The sequence below is a fragment of the Dermacentor albipictus genome, chromosome 9 (assembly GCF_038994185.2).
Source record: "Dermacentor albipictus isolate Rhodes 1998 colony chromosome 9, USDA_Dalb.pri_finalv2, whole genome shotgun sequence".
In the NCBI taxonomy this organism is placed as follows: Eukaryota; Metazoa; Arthropoda; class Arachnida; order Ixodida; family Ixodidae; genus Dermacentor; species Dermacentor albipictus.
This window is the reverse complement of record NC_091829.1, coordinates 26,197,426-26,215,140: the sequence shown is the minus strand read 5'-3', so window position 1 is coordinate 26,215,140 and position 17,715 is coordinate 26,197,426. Positions and strand designations below refer to the sequence as shown.

Below are 17,715 nucleotides of genomic sequence, written 5' to 3'. Positions count from 1 at the left end.
TGCTCTAAAACGCGGTGTGTGTGTGTATGTGTGTGTGTGGGAGGGGGGGGGGTAGCCTAATGGCGTCTTCCATTCGAAGCCTTCAATTTGTGCTCCTTCACTGAAGCTATAGGAATCTACAGGGACGTTCTATCAAGGCGAAATTTGCCAGCAAAAGAAAGACACGCCTGAAAAATAATGCAAGAGTACGCAGGACGAATGCGAATCAATGCTTTAGCATTCGTCCACCATTTGTCCTGCATACGCTTTGTTTCTTCTGTATACGTTTCTTTCGCTGGTTTTTTTTTTTTGTCTTAGTTGATCACGTACAAACTCACCCAGCTCTTGACCTTGTTGGAGATGTTTATTGATCGCTCGGCGACTGCCGGCGGCTGTACACACTTGCCCCGCATCACTCAGAGCGTCGTCCGGTGAATCTTAAACGCCAGGAAACGCCTGCGTGACTTCACCAGCATCACTTCTTTCTTGTTCTTTTTTTTTCGCAAACCATCAAGGCACGCAATCCGGAAACGGCTGAAGAAGCGGCAATTGCTCTCGCCACCACTACATGCACAGACTCAGCGGTTATATTCACCGACTCTCAGGCCGCCTGCAAAAACTTCTTGAGGGGCCGCATCTCGGCCGATGCACTCAAGATACTAAAAAGACGAAGCACTCCGCTCCCGTACACCTGCGTAACGTGGGTACCCGGACACGAGGGACTAGAGGGGAACGAAGCGGCCCACGCAGCTGCCCGCGAGTCCGTCAGCCGGGCTTTCCTCTCCCCACGCGCTCACGGACCCGCGACAGAAGAGACGGAGGCCGTACCCACCAACTATTCGGCCATATTGCAACATTACAGGCTCGAGCGTCGAGTGTACCCTCCACCGCACCCTAAACTCGACAGAGAAAAAAGCCTGATCATCAGACGCCTGCTAAGTAATGCGTACACGCACGGAATGATAATGCATCGCCTCTACCCGACGCTCTACGGATACCTCTGCCCACTCTGCAACGTACCCGACACTCTGGCACACTTGCTCCTGGAATGCCCGTGGCAGGAAGGCAGCGAAATGCAACCAGAGACGCACGCAAAACGAGCAATAGAAGCAAACGACCTATTCGAAACGTGGGAGGCCAAGCTAACCCTCCGGGACCTGCAAGACCAACGACAACTCGTCGCCAGGGCCAAGAGGGCAGTCGAAGCCAGAGGGTTCCTGGACTAAGGAGCCTTCTCACCTTAGGGTGATACCCGTCCTCGCTCGGGACACTGTTTCGTACAATAAACGTTTCTTTCTCTCTCTCTTGCGCAAAGGTATACAGCCATAAAGCGGTTCTATGGTTAAAAAAAAATAAAGAAAGAGAAAGAAACGTCGAATCTTATTTTCCGGTCTATTTACGGCATGTTTATCTTTATTAGCATTGTCCTTTATCGGAATGCGACTCGAGGGTTGGGGGGGGGGTAGTCTTTGATGCCCCCTATTATAGCAGAAACCAAGGAAAGCGAAAACAAAAAGAAAAAAGGAAAAGAAACTAGCCGCACGAACTACAAGCAACGTGACCGAGCTGTCCGCTCCGCGCGCAACGCCCGTTCCGACCAGTTCGGCGCGAGCGACAGACTCCGCGGGAAATCGAGTCAGGAAGTCGTCGGTGGGCGCCTCTTTATGCAATCAAGCGCCGATCGCTTCGGGGTCACCCGATCAAATCAGGCGGACGCATAAACGAAAAGCCCGACGCGCGCCAGAGCAGCGCGTCCGCGGGGTGACCGCGGAACGTCCCCGAGGCTAAGCACGAGCACGATGATGAGCAAGGAAAAGAGTAACCAGACACTGAAGGACGAGCCACGCGAGCAGAGGGGCGTCGCCCGCGGCAGATGCATGACCGCAGGAAGAGGTTACGCTCGGGGCAGGGTGACTGGGCACCGCGTATGCGTAAATGCGTGCAGCGCTGTACAATCCATGGAGTTTCGTGGGACAATCGCTGGAGAGAATTGCGCATCGTGAAATTCTCTCTCTCGCTCTCTCTCACTCTCTCTCTTTTTAATGGGAACAGTCTTTGTTGGTGTTTTCAGCCGTTTTCCAGATTGGTCGGTCGTCCGTCGATGGTCATTGGTCAGATTCGGCAAAGAAAGCGTTCTCTCTCTCTCCCTTCCCCCCTCTCTCTCTCTCTCTCTCGCTGGATCGCTCACACATTCGTTCGTTTGTTCGGGTTATTCGCTTACATTAAGAATCATCGTCAATGATTCCTGCACATTTTTTTTTAATCATGGACCGTGGATCACCATAGAGATGTGAGCGTCCGCTTGCAGGAAGTAATTTAGCCGAAAGCACCTTTACTTCTGGTTATAAAGCTTTGCGCCAGTGGCGCTACATAGGCGAGAACTACGTGATTCGACTGAGAAAAGAGAAAGCTTTGCCACAAGTATTACTTCTTTGCACACCTGCCAAATCTCCCGAATTTTCCGTAATGTTTGCGAGTTGTTCAGGCTCATTCTATGGTTTCGCCAACTCTTCGTCAAGCTTTACCAAAAAGAATTTCTGTTTGCGAAAAAACGTTTCCTCATCGGTCTCTGGCCATCGTACCGTTGGAAATATCTTGATTGTGCAAGGCGACCAAAGGAAAGTGCCTCTTTAGTGCAAGTTTATTCATACAAGTTCTTGAAGTGGGCGAAACCACTAACATCGCTTAGAAAAGTTAGTGATCCAAAACACAGAATGAAAGCAGCTCACAAACACAGTAAGTTTAGGCTGTTCAAACTTTGTTGTTTGTTTATGCGCTGCGTCCAACCGTAAATCACCGTCAATAACTTACGTATGTGTACCGCGAGCACAGCGTGCTCAGGGCAATTATATATATATATATATATATATATATATATATATATGCGTGATACACCTACCCGACTTCCGTTTTCGAGGTGGCTACCAGCCGCGGTATTTTTACGCATGCTAACCCTTACAAAAAATTTTAGTAACATTTTATAAACAGTCTTTAGACAAATGTTACTAGAACCTATCGACATTCTATAAAACGTCTTTAGACACCGTAACAACTTCCTAGTAACCTCCTGCCGACTATTGGCCACCGATATTGAATTGAAAGTATAGATATAAAATGTCGATAGAATTCTTACCGACTGCTTATTATCTTATGTCGTTAGAAAGTGTCAACTGTGAAGCGACTATTTATTGACCACCTTTATACATCCTAACTACTTGCTAGTAACATCCTGTCGACTATTCGCCACAGATAGTTGACAGGATATTACTAGATAGTCGTTAGGATGTATAAAGGTGGTTAATAAATAGTCGCTTCACAGTTTTTAGAAAGTACATAAAAATTTTATCCAGAGGTAATTACTTTTGCAATTATATATTGCAAAAGTAAGCTTTGATTATCTCTGAATAAAATTTTTATTTGCTTCCTAAAAACTGTGCAATGACTATTTATTAACCACCTTTATATATCCTAACGACTTGCTAGTAACATCCTGTCAACTATCTGTCTTTGGCGAATAGTGATTGCCAAGTGGCTAGGTGTGGCATGCAACAGAAGAAGACGGGTTTCCATTTGTGCTTGAACACATCCATTTAATATCCCCGGGCTAGTAAGGAGGACGAGTTCTCCAGTTGCCCTGGAAGTAGGCTGAAATGTTGCGTTGTGTAGTCTAGAAATGAGAAGAAAAAAGGCAATATATTAGTTTTGCTACAGTGACATGAGACAAGAAGTGCCATGAGAAGTGCACAAGAGACAAGCTTTCAATCCTGTGAGCTATAAACATCTCCACCTGTTTTGTGCAAAGTCCTAAAAATGCATGAAATGACTGAATTCGTGCATTAAAGCTGGGAGCGTGATGGATGTGCATAACACCAACAGATGCACGACACATAAACTCTATCGTACCAATTGTCATCTACAAACAAAAGCTGTAAATCAACTTCAGTTTAATGAACTTCGATATTCGTATTGTGACTAGTACATGGAAGTTTTATGTGTGAATTATCTTAGGAAAGGCAAGGTGTCAGTCATAACTATGCTGCAGCTTTGCTTGGGCACAGGTACATAGAAGAGTTGATTTTTATGTTGCACTTAAGAAACACGAAATGATACAAGCAACATGTAAGCAGTTCAACAGGCATTACGGACGTTCTACAGCAAGATTACAAAATGCCTTTGTTGTGCAGGCAGACATTGTCAAAGTGAGCTTGTTACTAAACATGTTAGCTTTCCACAAGACAGGATATTATATTATCAGTGCATTCACATGACCAGGGCCTCTATCACAAAAATACACATGCCAACAGTAATGACAATTTTCTAGTTATGGTGGCAAAGCTTGCATTATAATATGCTATTATAATCAGGTTAATAGCTATTTTAGCAGGAAAGAAAGGAGTATACCCTAAGATAGCATTGAAATTGCCATGAAAGGAGTTTTGTTGAAAACTGCACAAAGAATATTAAGATGCTTCTTTGTGACATACATACCTACTATGGTGTTGACCTTCTTGGAATCCAACGGATCCTTCTGTGGAAGGCATTTGACAGCCGCCCAAAGAAGGACCTCCCTTCAACGTGTTCTATTGAAAAAGGAGCTTTAAGGAGGCCCTCCGCGAAGTGAAAGCCTGAGTTGTTAGCATCCAGGCACAGCCTCTTCAGCAGGCCCTTTTCAACGTATACACTGTCACCGATGTCTACCTGTGAAAGAATACAACAACCAAAGATTCATTTTATACGCATTTGATCAAGGAATGGTTAGGAAGTAGGGTAAGGTTTGCAAAAACGGAAGTCGCTGCTTCTTGTTGATTCGGTTTAAAGAACAAAGCAGCCTTACGTATACCATACATGCATTGTACTGAGCTGTGTACTTTTACGTAAGACTAGAAAGTATTGGGAACTTCAATGCGAAAAAAAGACATGCATCTGCCTAGAACTAAGCAAATGTGTGCCACCCCTTGACACAGAGTGAGATCTGGTGCTGTTTTAGTGATTAGCAGACATTGAAAGCTTCAAGCCTCATCGAGTATAGGGCCAAGCTGTGCTCGATTAGTGGCGCACAAGTGCTCGAGAACTATCAAACAAGATGCAATTGTCTTCAAATACAATTCTGACTTCCCCTTGCAGGCATGCACTTTTAAATTTACTGACTGCACTTGGGTGTAAAGATTTTGTCTGACAGAGTGAATAAACAATATACGCAAGCAGCATTTTCATAGTTCGCGTAGTCTTTAATAGGTACTGATACCTTCAATTTAGAAAGCGCTGTATATTGGGCCTCATCAAACTAATTTCACAAAAGGTTTGTCAAGGTAGAAGCATAGAACTTTAGTCATTAGAAGACAGGTGAAAGTAGTTAATTATTGCAATTCTTACTGAAAATAAATTTCAGACAGCTCATCCCAATGAGAAATGGATGCAAGCAGTTTGTACATGCCACATAAGCATTTAGATATCAAAAATAGGGATTAGAGAAAACCTTCCCTTAGAGGTTCATTATTACAAGCAGCCATGCCCTCGAGAAGACATAACTTCTTTTTCTGTAGGCAGAAAGAGGCTCGAGTATTTTATTGACACATATATGTGCCCATGCATATATGTCATCTCTGTTGTAAACCTTTTTTTCATGTACATGCAAGGTGTGTTTATAACATCTCATTGTGCACAAAATTTGCGTAATAATTTAAAGACCGCGATTTTGTAGCGATGGTATTCCTTTGCGCTATTCGTTAGTAGGCTGACCGACGCCCCGGCCCGTGCTACGTACTGCAGCTGCCGGCCGTTAGCGGTGGGCGAGAAGAGTGATATAGAATCGAGGGGTAAGTATTGCTACAAAATCGCAGTCTTCAAATTATTACGCACTGCCGAACGAACACAAACTTTCAATGTGTTTTCATAATTGTGTGCCCATTCAGGCATAGCAATCAAGGCGGGTAGCAGAATGCAAGTACGCTGTAACATCAGAGGAAGCTTTCGCGAAATTGCTTGCTAAATGTGCACAGCAACATGGCTAACATACGATAGGAAAGCGCTTTGCTCTTGCTAGTTACACAACGCTCATTACGCAAATCATAAGCTTCAAGAATGCGCGCAAGCGCCAAACTTTCTTACCTTTCAAGACTTGGCAAACGCTCCTTCGTCTAACAGGTACAGAAGCACCGACGTTTCTCTGGCGCAAGCACTGTAGAACTGCCGATGAACTCCAGCTCCACAAAAGCACAACCTTCAACAGTCTTCCAAACACTACAATTCGAAGCCCCAGTACCAGACTTTTGACGAGAGCGCCGGCAGGCAGCTCGGCAGAACAAAGGCAGTTCGCACGGGAGCTGTACTAGGGCACTCACTGACGACACTGGTGGATCGCTCGAAACACACGGCGAACTAATGGCGTTACACGAGTCCGGAGGGTTTGGGATGGTCACTGCACACAACAAGCAGCACGTTTTGTCTAGGCACTTCTAAAATTTACCTCAAATACCACCTTACTGCAGGGAGCACTAACGACAACCAACGTGGTGTGTCGACCAAACAAATACTACAGTAGCGCCACTCTGCGGTTTTTTAGAAAAATGTATCTTAAATGAAAAAATTGCGTGTTTTTTCCTAATAACATTTGATAGAGTCTTTTAATAAATTTATTTGGTCCAGAAGTGTGTACTTTGTACTTTGTGATACGAAGTTTAAGGAAATGTATATATAATAAAAACTAAGCGGATGTTGCCTTCAAGATTCGCAATTGCTTCAGGTGCATGCAGGTTGCAAAAGCATGGCCTTCGAGATCAGACTGTCACTCAAAGGAAGCCGTAGTAGGAGGCGGAGAGGCATTTAGGCCCCAATAATTGGGTTTACAGTGCCTAGGTAGGCTTCCTTATTTATAAAGTGTATACGGGGACTTCAGCCGAACCATGAGCGAGCTATACAGACGCACGCGGTACGATTCGGTGTCCGATCCGACGTGCGGCGCTGCATGCTACGGCATGAGCGGCGCGTAAGCTCCGCCCACATCCAACTCCCCAGCTTGAGTTGATATTCACGTCGAGAAACGCAATATAAACAACTCTGCACCACACTGCTTCGCTTTACGCGAAGGCTGTCGATAAAATTATGCCCCTGTGAGTGACAGAACACTTCACGACGGCGGGTTGTCCACTGACGGCTCCGCTAAAGCCAGCGATAGGGCCGGTAGGCATAGCTAGGCGGACGCTGCAGCCGACGGCGCTTGCGATCCAGTCCGAGCTCGTCGAAGAGTGCTTATTTTTGCCAAAACAATGAACACTGTACACTTAGGTCGGCCGTAATTAAATACAATTGGTTTACTCGACGCAGTCGTTGCGAAGGGCAAACGTGCAAGCGAAGCGAGCGGCCTCGCTCAGACGGTCGGTGTGTGATGTCTGCTCGCGAAATGCCCTCGCGTCGCGGCTCCCGATCTCACCAGTAGCTTAGCGCTAGTGTACAAGGCGCTGGTTTGCGTAACAGGCACACGTTCGAGATAATTTTACTGAACTGGTAACTATTTCATGTCAGAAACAAACTGCAGCAGGCAAGGAAAAAGAATAACTGCGAGAAACCGGAAAGCCAGCACCGCCTCCGTGGAGGGAACGTCAGAGAACGTCACATGCCAGCCGCGCTGCCAATGGCTACGGCCAGACGACGGTGCAGTTGTCGGACACGTCGAACGATGAAAATCTGCCCGGTTTGTCGCACGCCGGACGTCCGATCCGGCGCTTCGGCACGGCAAAACACCTCGATTCGGGCTGCAGTTTCGGCGCGTCAGACGCCGGATTGGACACCAAATCGGACCGTGTGTCTCCCGCTTTAGTTGGCGAACACGAGCCGATCAGCGCGCCGTCTAGTGCGATGGTGCATGGCCTACGGGCTTCTTTGACACCTACTGAGCACAAATTCATGATCACCGCTCATATACACGCTTCCCATGGCACTAGCTGTCGTGTTTTCGAGAATACGTGCCCACATCTTGAATTGGTGAGACCATATTTTCTCTTAGCGTCCGGTATTAGAAGCATTTTTTTTTTCTATGAACATTCTACTATCATCTGTTACTAAGAAGTTGATTAAAAATTAGGAAAACAGTTACTGTGCAAAAAAAAAACATTTTTTTAAATGCAGCCAGTCTTTGCATATTCATTTATAGTTCAGATGCTGTTATATGTTCATTTTTCACTAAATCATTTTTAACAACTTTGTAGTAACCAGTGTTACTAGAAAGTTGATTGCAAATTGTGGAAAGTTACACCTGTCCATGAAACAACACTGTCTTGCACCAGCTATGTTCACTGAATAATTATAACCTTATTGAATAATATTCATGCATGTTTTGTAACTTGGGTTATGTACTTTAAGAACATAATTATTTTTATTACCTTCCTATTGAATCGTGTTTTTAAAAAGTTAAAATAGTGTGTCTTAACTTTCTAGTAACTTTCTTTTTACATACTGAAGTTAGAAAAGAAGTAACCAACTTTCTTTTGACAAACGTTACTAAAAAGTAAAAGTCAATAGGATGTTACTAAAGTTGATAGGATGTTGATAAAAGTTCTAAAGAAAGTAAGGAAGCATTTTTGTATGGGAATGTTTGTAGGTAGCGTATTATTTGATCTTTACGCATCGCGATTGATGTGTAACTGTACTGAGCATACTGCGCGGCATATTTCTTATTTATTTATTTATTTGTTTAATTGTTTAACGTCACCTTGCTTTCACAATACGCTGTCAGCAGGACGCGCTGTTACGACTGCACCATGCGAGCTCTCGGTTCTTCAGCACTGCACTTGTTTATATAATATCTATATTTCTTATATTTTTTTGCCGGAGGCAACGCGTGCGCAGAGACAGCGTCGTGGGCGAGCTGACTTTAGAGGTCTAGGCCACGCAGGCAAAAGATCGCGAACGCGAGCACACACGCGACCTGGGGACGCGGGAAAACCAGTTTCGGCACGCTTTCGGTTCTCGCGGTCATGCTTGCCGAAGGCGGCACACGCAAAGTGCGCGCACGACACATGTGCCTCCAGGCGTGGAGGAGGGGGGGAGGGAGTTACGCCCTTGCCCTCCCTGGAATACCACCCGCCGCCGATGTGTCTGTAGTTCTTCATTTGCGTTATTTCCTTTTCGTTGCCAGTCAGAGAAGAGTGTAGGTTGTTGAGCGCCGCGTCTGGACACCGCGCGCGGGCGAGCATTGCGAAATGCGCGTACAAAGAGCTTCCGACGGACCTGTTCCTTGGGCCGTGCACGGAAGCTCGGCGAACGTTATACTAAACGTGCTAAATTCCTGGCAGGCCAGAGGGCACTTGGGAGGTTGCTAAAGCAGGCGAAGGAGGGAACAGCTTCTGTTCACCGTGCATGCGTCTGGATGCGAACACTCGTCCTCCTCATGGGACTTGACTCGGGAAAGCAAGTCCTCCTGTTCCAGCGTTGGTACCAGACTGGACGGCGCCTGCAATGCTCGAAAGCCCGCGACGGAGGATTTCGCAGCGGACAACATGAGCGCGCTTTTGTCAACTTCGTCTGTACGTGTTTTACGTGCGGAGTACAGCCGTCCATACACGCGCCCTGTGCTCGGCGGACCGAGTGATATGGACGTCCCTCCATTTCACTCGGTCCGCCGAGCTATAGAGAGAGAGAGAGAGCAAATGATAAAGGAAAGGTAGGGAGGTTAACCAGGACTGAGCCCGGTTGGCTACCCTACACTGGGGATATCGTTCGGTCACTCAGTCCGGATCACAGACGCTGACTGAAGTTCACCTGACTACTGGGTCAGTCCATTGATATGGTTTTGGAATTGTCATTGCCACTGAGTAGTGGTACCAGTCACTACTTGTGACGTGATACAGTTATTTTCTTACAGTACACCAGAGCAGCGATGCAGACAGATGCTATGTGGGACTCGATCGTCGTTCCCGCTTTTCACGGCTATACTTCAATGTGAGCTCGCCATGAATGGGTCAACCCAACTCATAATGGTGATGATTCTAGCCTCTATATTTACCCGCATTGCTTCTGTTGCATCAGTTAATTGGGTGATGCTCTAGTTTGAGCCAGCCTGTGAGACATTTCCCGTAGCCAAATCATTCTACAGTAGCTCGTGCGGCGCGCGCTTTGCGTAAAAGCCGGCTACGGCGCGCTGGGTCCCACGCGGCGCTACGTACGCACGCAAGTACTCACTACCTCGCTCGTACTCGCTTCTCACTCACTCACACTCGCTCACACTCACACACTCACACACTCACTCATTCACTCGCTCACACTCACTCACTCCCTCACTCACTCCCTCACTCACTCACACTCACTCACTCACTCACTCACTCACTCACTCACTCACTCACTCACTCACTCACTCACTCACTCACTCGCAAATGCACACACGCATGCACGAATAATAAAATATAGTACGCGGTGCTCGCACCCCACCAACGTCACTCATTTTTCAGACACCACCCTTTCTTGCAATGCCATCCCTCCTTTCTTTCCCGCCAAACGCGGGCGAGAACACCGGAGTGCGGCGCTGAGCCGGCGCTTCCCGCGCTGGTCGGCGGCGCCCTGCGTCGAACGCGAACGCCCGTAGCGTAGGGGCGATACGTCACGTCACTTTCTCGGCGCCTTTGCCGCGAACATCGTCGGCGCAACGGCGCCAGCGAGAGGATGTCATAAATCGCCGCCTGCCCCTGTCATCGGCGGCAACCTTCTATACTTCTGCGTACCCGTTGCATTTATCGACGCCTCCCAGTTCTTCCTCCTTCTTTCCCCCCTTTTTTTCATTTTTTTTCTTCTTCTCACTCTTCGTTCATTCCCGTTGTACCTTTTCCTTCCGATAACGTCCAGTGTGCGTACCCGTCGTTGTACTCCAGACCTCGACCTATGTTTTATATTCTCTTTGGAGATACTCGCAGCCGAACTCCGCGCGTCTCTTTTACGGTCGTAAATCATCGCTTCGACGGACGCGTTTCGAGTCGGGGAAAAAAAAACGACAGAAAAGCACAAAATATTTTTCAAATTCGGCGAAAGGCCAAGTTATAACGGATGGCTTTCTAGAATCGGCCTCCCCGACCTCATTACCTGCGTATATTTTTCTAGAAAACAGACACTGTAAATTTTGATGTTGATATTACATTAACATACTGTAATGAGATTCGATTCTTGTCCCCCGCTTATTTCCGCGTAGGCTCATCGGAACCGGAGCTCCTGATCTTATTGTTGATTTAGCGACACTTTTTGACAACATTGTGTTAAAAAAAAGATATTACCATGTAGACTGTTGAAATCATGTAACAGATCAAACCACTATATGGAAGAGGTACAATGTAACATGCGCGTCCGGCGCACTTTCGCTTGACAGGAACCACAAAACATAAAAAGCTGCACGGTGGTTCAACATGGAACACGAGAAAGTAGTCAACAGTTGTCCATAAGATTGACGTACGTATACAGTGACGTAAACATTCTTTCGTTTTATAAGAAACACACACACACAGCGTGATTATAGGGCACGAAATATAGCGGGGGACACCGGATTAATTTTGGCCATCTCGTGTTTTCTTAACGTGCATTTAAGTACACGAGCAGTTTGAAGGGAATACCTTTCTTAGTCAAAGCCCAAACTGTTATATTTCTTTAAAATATTTCTTTAAAACGTTCTTTCGACACGTGACCGGCTCACGCAAAGTGTGTGTGTCAGCCCTTCCGGAGGTCCAGTTAGAACGCAGGAGAAACCTTCTGTGGCCAAGGCAGGCGCTCAAAACGCAAGCAGCCAAATAACTGCGTCTGCGACAACCGAGAGAAGTTTCTGAAAAGGACGTGTTGGAACGAAGGAGAGCGCGTGGGCGGATCAATTATTCGAGAAAGAAAGCACTACAAGAGCGTGGACCCCTTACGAAAAAGGATAAATCGTCATAGTGTGGGTGGTATTCCCCATGGGAGTTGCATATATATTTAAAACGCTTGGAGGACGCTTAAGCTTCACCTTTATAAGAGCGGAATGCGATGGCATTCAAAGATGCCTGAGTGCTTCTCACGTTTTCGGGCAACTGCAGCGAAACCGGAACGTCTGTACCGCGAAACGCCGGCAGCGAAATATATGCCCGAAGGCGAGCTTAGTGGTAGAAACGCGGCCTCTCTCTTGCGTGGGCCGATGTGCAGTTAATTATTTCGCACTTTTGGTATTTCAGTCTGAGAAGAGCTAACATAAAAGGCATGCGCTGTCGGTGTTTTGTTTCATGACATTCGTTCGGGGGCTGCCATTCTCAAAATTCCCAGGAATAACTTTGTCAAGAACGTATGGCAAGGTATGAGCAACTTTGGTGATAGAAGAACAGCTTTAGTGCCGTATAGAATTTGCGTGGTTCGGGATTATTTTCTCGGCTGCGTACGCCAACGCCTACGCCGACATCGGATTTTTTGCGACACGGGTCCCTTAACGCTACCGCGTTAAAGAAAACGCCAATCCTGCTTTCAAGGGCACACTATAAGCTTCGAATGTGTTGATTCGCAATAATGCTAGGCAGTCTATGACAATTCCTCAATAGCGAGCTTCTGCTCCATTTTTAGTCACCGTTATTTTTTTATCACTTTGACACTCCTAATGCTAACACGCTCAAGGGGCTGAAGCGGGACTGTTAGCTTTGTTTTAAAAACAACGAACTTCTCCAGCTTCTCACGCGTATTAAACGGGGCTTCCTATGTACGTACGAGTTGTGAACGCAACAAATTATAAGCTCTTGCAAGCAATGCACTTTGCAGCGTGAACCGTTTGCACCACTATAGTTGGTTATGCACGCCACGATAAGCGTAGTCTGTACACTTAACTATGCTTCACTTTCGCGCAAGAAAAAAAAAAGAAAAGTTGTCCTTTTCTCGATCGCAAGAGGCTGCGTTACCGCGCATCAGTAACGAGGAATAAACGCTGTGCCGGAGCCCTATCCTCCGCGGCGTCGTATATTTCACGTAGCCAACACAAACATCTGCACGTGACTGCATTGCCAGGCCACGTTTTTCGCGATAAGAGCCAGTGTACGTGTCTTGGAGCCTTGACTTCCGGTGGGGACGTCCGATACCTCCGTGTTTTACTTTTCTCATCTCAATCGCAAGGACGCACGTCCAGCTGCTATTATACCGTGGGAAGCTTCACACGTGGTGGATGGTGATCACGAGCGATAAAGAAGAAAAGATTGTAGACGCTATTGCAGAAATATGGGCCTGCGTGGTGATTCGGATAGAAGGAAAAAAAAAAATCATTGTTGTCGCAAAGGACAAGTCTAAGCAGTTTTCCTGCCGACTTATCCGTGGGTGCCTACGTTTGTGTTTTAAGGCGTATACACTTCGCGGTTCAAACCGCAGTTCTTTCGCTAAGCAAATATTGGCCACAAGTTGAAAAAAAAAAAGCAGAAAGTAAACACACTCGCCATGAGTTAACTGCAGCTGCGTCTACCACGTGGGTAACTTCCATTTTACCATTCAGCTAATCTTGCAGCAGATCAGGCTCTGCATTAAAAAAAGAAAAAAAAAGTTGAACACCGGCGCCGAGTGAGTGAGTGAGTGAGTGAGTGAGTGAGTGAGTGAGTGAGTGAGTGAGTGAGTGAGTGAGTGAGTGAGTGAGTGAGTGAGTGAGTGAGTGAGTGAAAACATTATTAGCTCTAGATTCGCTGGTCTTCTGCGGTCTTCAGATGGAATCGTCCATCTTCTAGCACAACGGTCGGTTGCCCTTAGTCCAGGGCTCCGCTGGATGCTGCTGCCAGTTGTGCTCGCCGAATCAGACCTTCTTGGTCGACCTGGCGATCGCTGTACTCCCCGGCATGATGCGTGATAATTAATTAATGGCTGCGGTGTCGCGCTGCGCTGCGCAGCTCCAGGTCGCGGGTTCGTTATACCGCGCATGAAAGCTTATACCGCGCTTGAAAGCTTAACGTCAAGAATGTGAATTGACCAGTTCAGTATGCAGCTCCGAATGCATCTTGCTTCATACACAGAAAGGACATTTGGCGCAATCGATTCCGTGTTAAATTTGAAAAGTATTAATAACAATGTGGAATATACTGCACAAGCATATCAAGACGATATGATCGTTCTTGCCGTCTCGCAGAGCTGTGGTTGTTCAGTTATATATGACGTTAAACTTGAAAGAGCCGAGGCACGGTAGTTTTTACTGCCGATTTCTCTATACTCCTCAACAAGCGCAGAACGAGGTCCCCGTCTTGAATAGGCCCTTGAGCAGCTTTTAACAAATGGTCGTCTTTATTAGAATGCCTCTACGAGGTTCCCGCGATTCGACCACGACAAAAGAAAAGATGAGTTCTCGGCCCTTCAAGCCTTCCAGGAAAGTAATTAATTCGTGCACGCTTGTTCGTCGGCGGAAGCTCTCCGAATAAAAAAAAAAAGAAAAGAAAAGAAGAAAGGAATACCTTGAACGAACTGTTTTAGAAGCAACGCCATATCTGCTGCTCCGTTTTCTTTTATGCCGGAAACAATTAGGAAGAGTGCGGAGGACGACAGTGGGCAAACAAAGGCAAACTGTCGACGGGCGCAATTTAGTGAACGTAGGAATAGAAAAAGAAAAAAAGAAGCAAATGACAACGGGTGGAAGAGGAGGCACGTGCCAAAGACAAGAGAAAACGCTCGAGATTAATGTGGAGGAAGGAAAACAAGATGTGATTGGGACGAAAGAAAGAAAGGAAGAAAGCAAGAAAGCTTTTGTTTTCTCTCTAGTTCGGCGGCGTCTCTTGCCGCCTAAGCCGAAGAAAGAACAGTCGGCTGCCTAAGGATAACGAACCCCCAACGAGCAGCCGGCTGTAGGCAAGAAAGACACGTCGAAGGATTATACACACGAAGTCGGAGGGACGGTCGCGCGGCGTTAACGAAATGAAGCAAACAGCTTGGCTAAGTGAAAACAGGGACGCTTTTCTTTCCTCCCCTAAAAGCCCAATAAACGCTTCTCTCGACCACCTCAGTACTGCTCTGCGAACAAGGCCTGCGACTCGTATCACACGGGCTTTTTTCTTTTTTTTTTTTTGACTGAGGGTAACAAGAGATTGGGTGACAGCTTGAGCGTTCAGTACACGCTCCGCCCTCAAGCCCGCACTGCAGGAAGAGAGAGAAAGGGAAGTAAGTGTTGCGTTTGGAACGGACCGCCGAACGTTGGGCGTCATCTATACTTCCACTTGAACATTTGCATTTCCTGAACTGCGTGCGCGCGCACATGCGCACACCAGGATTCGATATTCAACCAGTGCCTTAGAAATGCGGTCACACAATTCGCGTCCATCTGCTCGACCATAGATAAGCCACTGCGACTCGCATAATATTGTGCAGAGCCGGGAAAGGAGCACGCCGCGGTTGACGGCCGAACTTCTGCTGGACAGGCCGCCAACTGTACACTGACGGTCAAAGCGATAACTAGTTGGGTAAGGAGACGCTGGTGTTGACTGTGATATTCGACCCTGACCCCAAAGATACACTCAACGAAGTGCTAAGTATCTTCGGTGACATCTGCTATGCTTAACCGAAGCGTTAAAGCAATAAGAAGAAGGTAAATGTGTCACGATCCTACGTGTCACGATCAACTTGTGAACTACTAGCGGGAACTCGTTCTTAAGTGCTTATGTATCTGTGGCTTTGCTCTTGTCAAAATGTTTCCTTTTTAGTTTTTGCACATTGGATCAGGGGAGCAGCCGGCGCCTCCGCGTGGTGCCACCAACTCACATACATCTATTTTCTTTATTTTCCTTTAATGGACAAGAAAACGGCTTCCCGCAGGTGTGAGCCGATCCATTGCTTTTTACATTACGTGGGCGATTATTTATTCCTTCATTTAGCTGTTTATTTATCTTGCAGTGAAGAAGAGCCGACACAGGGCAGTAGCACTGGCGCACTGTCGTATACGTATGGCGCGAGCGCAGAAGTCGAGCTGTTGGCGTCAAGACTTGTGGTTTCTTGATGTTGTGCTGGTTTTTTGCCTGCAGCTTCCCGTCAGTAAATCATTTATCAATTTATCTATTTATTTGTCACAAGTTTGGTGGGACCTGTTACGCTGTCTTTACGATTAAGCTCCCGTGGCGACATCCACCCCGTCCCATTTCTGGGATATTGGCCTGTGTGTACTAAATCGAGCCTTCGGGATGTTAGGTAGCGCCCCTCGCGGACCCATCAGTGCACCCATTTAACCGAAGAAACACTTTGAAACCCGCGGCGTCTTTCGGACGCTGGAATCGCAGCGCGAAATTCTACAGAGGGAAATTTGTCCTTCATTTCCGTCATTAAAATTTCAAGTGTATTAATTTCCAAATGAATGAAAATATAGTTTTTCTTTTTGAAGAGTGTACGATACCAGTCTCAGCTGATATTGTGTCCGGCTTAGTGTTCCTTTAAAACATACAGGAGAATAAGGTGTTCATCCGAGCTAGTTGTATTGGTACGTAGGAGAACACATGGTATGCATCTGGGTTCGCGATAACGCCGCTATTTCTCGCAAACCTGAAACAGGCGCGGCAACGCCGATAATACGCCTGAAATACGCACCGTGTGGTTACCGACTGCGTTTAAGCGCAACATCTCGTTCACTTTTACTCGTCTCGGCATTTCCACTGCGTTGTACTCAGTTGTCGAAACCGCGCGCAATCCACGGGTGACGTACGCCTTGCTATTTGCTCGCTGAACGTGAAACGCGACGCCTGAAATACGCGCCATGTGGTTACCGACTCCATTGGAGCGCGAGCGCGCCGTCCACTTTTGCTCACCTCGGCATCTCCGTAGGTCTGCACTTAGTTATCGATTCCGCGTACAACCCGCGTGCAGCGACAACACCGATATATATATATATATATATATATATATATATATATATATATATATATATATATATATATATATATTTCGGAACGTGATAACGGACGCGGGGGCGACGAAAATACGCGAGGAATGCGCACCGTGTGGTTACAGTATTTGAACCCCGTTGAAGCGCACTCTCGCCGTCCACGGCTCTCGGCATTTCCGCAGCGCTGCACTCATTTATCGAGACCACGCGCGATCCCGCGGGACTGAGACAAATGTTTCAGCCGCGTTGCCAACAGCAGCCGGGCCCTGATTGGCGCCGACTGGGCGGAGCGTATACTGTTTCGACGCCGCCGCCGTTTGTCTTGCGTTACCCTCAGCGGGCCCAATTACGCTTCCTCGTCCTCCTCGCCACTTTTTTCCCTCGTCGCCTCTCCAAAAATCAGCTCCGCACCCTCTCTCGCTTATTCCTCGCCCCCTTTTCTTTCCTTTCTCGTAAACAAAAGGACTCGCCGCGTCCTCTCCGCCATCCGATATGTTCCGAAGTGACGACAACAGTTGGCCGACGCCTCCACGCTGTTTTTCGTTCCGGCGTGTCCGAGCGCGACCGTTTCGAGAGGCGACGGCACGCATTTAGTCATCCACTGTCCCCTTCAGCCCCCCCCTCCCCCCTTTCTCTGCGCTTCCCGAAGCGACCCTTCTGTGTCGAGCACTACTCGCCTCAACGATAAAGGGACACAAGGGAAAGAGAACATATAAAGTGGTCGGATACGTCTCGAGAGCGTAAACACAGGTATAGCTTTGTGAACTGCGATATTTATTGCTTCTTGGGAGGGTATCGTCGAAGCATAACACGCCACAGCGAATGAGAACACGGAGCGTCCCTTTCAGTCGAAATCAGATTTCCGTAGTCGTCACCATCGGCGTGTGATCTTTAATTACGCTGTATGCATGCAGGACGAAGGC

At 47.1% G+C, this 17,715-nt stretch overlaps 1 protein-coding gene and 1 long non-coding RNA gene across 3 annotated transcripts in view; both read right to left on the bottom strand.

The window, feature by feature from the left end:
* LOC135901905 (uncharacterized) overlaps positions 1 to 17,715 on the bottom strand; it is a 261,657-nt gene that overhangs the window by 97,049 nt on the left and 146,893 nt on the right. The window lies entirely within an intron of this gene.
* Positions 2,982 to 6,578, bottom strand: LOC135901994 (uncharacterized). Its single transcript, XR_010564348.2, has 3 exons — positions 6,088 to 6,578; positions 4,468 to 4,677; positions 2,982 to 3,646 (listed from the first exon to the last, which is right to left on the bottom strand). It is a non-coding gene; the product is annotated as an uncharacterized lncRNA (long non-coding RNA).